This window comes from Cryptomeria japonica, chromosome 10, assembly GCF_030272615.1.
Source record: "Cryptomeria japonica chromosome 10, Sugi_1.0, whole genome shotgun sequence".
In the NCBI taxonomy this organism is placed as follows: domain Eukaryota; kingdom Viridiplantae; phylum Streptophyta; class Pinopsida; order Cupressales; family Cupressaceae; genus Cryptomeria; species Cryptomeria japonica.
The window spans coordinates 836,400,257-836,403,755 of record NC_081414.1 but is presented as its reverse complement, the minus strand read 5'-3'; the positions used below and the strand labels follow the sequence as shown (position 1 = coordinate 836,403,755).

Sequence of the window (3,499 nt, the reverse complement as noted above, 5' to 3'; positions counted from 1 at the left end):
GGTGTACTGTAGTACAACATCTAAGGCATGGATGTGATTTTATACTTCATCTCTTGAATATTTTATCAATATTTCTAGCCATGTATGTGATTTTTAATATTAACTTATATGTTCCATTTATAACCACAAACTACAAATTCTAATAAATTCACCACTCTCTTCGTAGAATTAATTGGTCAATGATTACAACAAGAAAAATATAATGGTGATCAAGTATAATTTTGTTATAGTTGTAACTAAAATAAAACTATTTTCAAACTAAATAATCTATGCATTGGAGTTATAATTATTATCAACATGTCTAACAAGCAGATAATAATGACTTATCACAAATATATGGATTCACATTTACTACTATATGAAATTCCCAATACATGCGATCTAGATTTTTTCCAAGTATAGTGATAAATATTCTTTGAAAAACTCATTCTTTATTCTATATTTACAAACATTATTTCTTGACAAGTAATATCAACTACAATATTTTTTAAATCTATTAAGGATTAAAATGATTATCCATGTCCTTCTTATAGATTCCCACAAGCTTTTAAGGATAAAAAAATAACAAAAGATAAATATCTAGAACTCAAAACCAAACTTCAATACTAAATGTTGGAAAATACAACTCCTTTCCAACTTTAACCATATGAAAAAAAAACTTGTAATTTACAAATCTAAAAAAAAATGATCAACATAAATGCAACATTAGAGAAAAATAAAATGAGAGAAAAAAGGGAGAGAAAATAATTCCACCAAGAAAGAAGAAGAATACAAGATGTACATGGGGAAACCCCTTATAGGTGAAAAAATCCACCCTTCAAACACCATGAGTCTCTTGTACAAATACAATAACAATATAAAACACTAAATTCAACATGAAGAACAACACTAATCTTTAAAACTTTCTCCTTTTAACTTGTATCACAACATGCAATATCTTCTTGCTCCATGAAACTATGCCATCGCATGCATAGAACCACACATCCATAGCTATATTACATATTATAGTGAAGAAATATATTATACAAGATTATGCTCTTCCCCATCCTTTGTGGAATTCTAGTATAATTTTGCTAGAATAACCATGCTCCGATTTCCTCCATACTCCTCTCTAAAACTATTATCCGAAACCTCCACTTTATAGAGTTGTAACTTGAATAATAACACCAATATATTTTAAACCAAGAGAGAAACCGTGTAACACTTGTCCCAATAGCACATTTGTAGGTGAGTTATATGTAAAAGTCATCCACCCCATTAAAGTCGTCATGTGATAAAGATTCATTCTAACTCTCCATCTCCCCAAAATGGAGAGCCATTTTCCAAGTAGACTAATCAACCCACTAGATCCCCTTACAAGATATCATAGAACTATCATAAAACCTCGTGAATAGCTCCTATCTTACACACCTCTTACAATGCCATAACCAATTTGCAAATTTTAAAAAGTGCCACAATTTCTTTTTATGAAATCTATGCTCCATTTTTGAGAAATTGAAAATATTAAATAATAAAATTACATTTATTGTTTTACATAAAATTCATAGCATCAAATGTAATTACAATTAATAACAATTTTTAAAATTCATTTTTATAGAAATTCAAAGAATAAATATCACCTATTTCTAATAGTGATTAGACAACATTCAATATATTGTAAACTAAATAAAATGAAAGATATAATTTTATATATGTAGTATGGAAAGTGTTAGATCCTATAAATTCATAAAGAATAAGTAGTGGTTACAGGGAGTGATTGCTTTGGAGAAGCAATTTACATTTTAACAAGCTTATAATAGTAATAAAACTAATGTCCTCATTCATACTATATTTGGATGGTCAATTTTCTTTTTGCAATGCTAGTATTGGGATCTTTCACCCCTGCTATTGGTCTACAAACCTTCCATAAAAGACCTTCCCTTTTAGAACTGGAGATACAATGCTAGTAGAGCAGACCAATAATGGAGATGAAAGATTTTTGTACCAGCAGGATGAAAAAATTGATCACAGAAATATAATATGAATGAAAACATTTATTTTATCACTATAATAAGCTCCACAAAGTTGAAATTGCTTCACCACATCGATCACTCCCATTAAAGTCGATCCTTGTGAAAAGTACAACTTATACATGAATTTGGAAGATCTGGCACTGCCCATATAGAAAATTTTAGAACTAACAAAAATAAGAGCCGTCAATCTCCTATTCAATTTTTTTATAACTCACATTAGAAAATTAGATAGACAAGTTGATAAAAGAAAAAATATTTGATTGATGCATTTTGGGTATCAACTATAATTTAATTAACTGTGTCAAGTCTAAATAAAACCTTTAAAGTTTTGATTTGTTAGGTGATTCATCTGAAATTACTCTAATTTTTCAATAAAACTCATCTATTAATATGATTTTATACGAACCACTAAAACAAATCAAAATTTAAATTATACTTTTTAAAACAAGCGGATTGATGACTGTCTTCTCCTTCAAATTCATCATATTTGATATTGATTCTGTTGTGTTTACCAGAAAATTATATATCCATAAATGTCAGACCCAGCATTAAAAAAATAAAAATAAAAATCTTAAACGTCAAGAAATTCAACAGTCAAAAATATACTTCTATATCCTTTCAATATAAACTAAAACTTCTCATTTTTTTTTGTGAAGTCTTTAATGTGGAAGCATTCCAAACTCCAGGAGACTCGAATGGGCAGCTTGCTATCCTCCATCCATATCATTTTCAAAAACGTTGCTAAGGAAGTAACCTCTGTAAAATGTAATAAATGAAATGAGTGGAAATCCATGAATAATAGGGAACAGTTTTGTAAGGCAGAGATCTAAAAGAAGATAAGGTGACAGGAAGATTATTGCATTTTGAATAAATAAATCATTAATAATCCTGAGATGGACTCTAAATCACTTATAAAACAATGTTAATAAAAACCAGTTCTAACAGTATCAGGAAAATGTACATACCATCGTACAGCAAAGAGAAGTTGGCGTTACTCGCTCTGCACACATTTTCTGCAAATTTACGCCAAACGAAGGTGAGTATATATAGCTTCTAGTGATCATCTCTCACATGCCCATTAAATTTTAGCATCTACCCAGATCCAAATTTTCATCAAATATTGCATTACATAAGACACCTAACCTGCGGTGACATTAAAAAAGCATTGGCTTAAATTAAATTCTTACTCCTGCGCCGTATTTATATTATTCATTGCATCTCTGAAACGTCTCATTTTGTTGTAGATATCTGTTCATTGTAACTGGCCATGAGATTTGTCAGCGTGTGGGCTGTCATTAAGTCAGAATTCAACCGTCCCACTTCTAGCTCCCAAGTCTCTTTCATATTATTTTAGTAGATATGGAACCAATATTTAGTACTGTTTTCTTTCTGAAAATTAGTAATTGTGTAGAAAGCTTTTAGAAATCATGGAAAGCTTTCTATTAATGGATGAGAGGTATTCAATTTTGTTTCATCTTTTTAGCAGT

General features: G+C 29.6%; 1 long non-coding RNA gene across 1 annotated transcript; it reads right to left on the bottom strand.

Moving 5' to 3' along the window:
* Positions 1-2,477: 2,477 nt before the first annotated feature.
* LOC131068830 (uncharacterized) lies at positions 2,478-3,053 on the bottom strand. Its single transcript, XR_009112073.2, has 2 exons — positions 2,978-3,053; positions 2,478-2,768 (listed from the first exon to the last, which is right to left on the bottom strand). It is a non-coding gene; the product is annotated as an uncharacterized LOC131068830 (long non-coding RNA).
* Between the last annotated feature and the right edge of the window lie 446 nt (positions 3,054-3,499).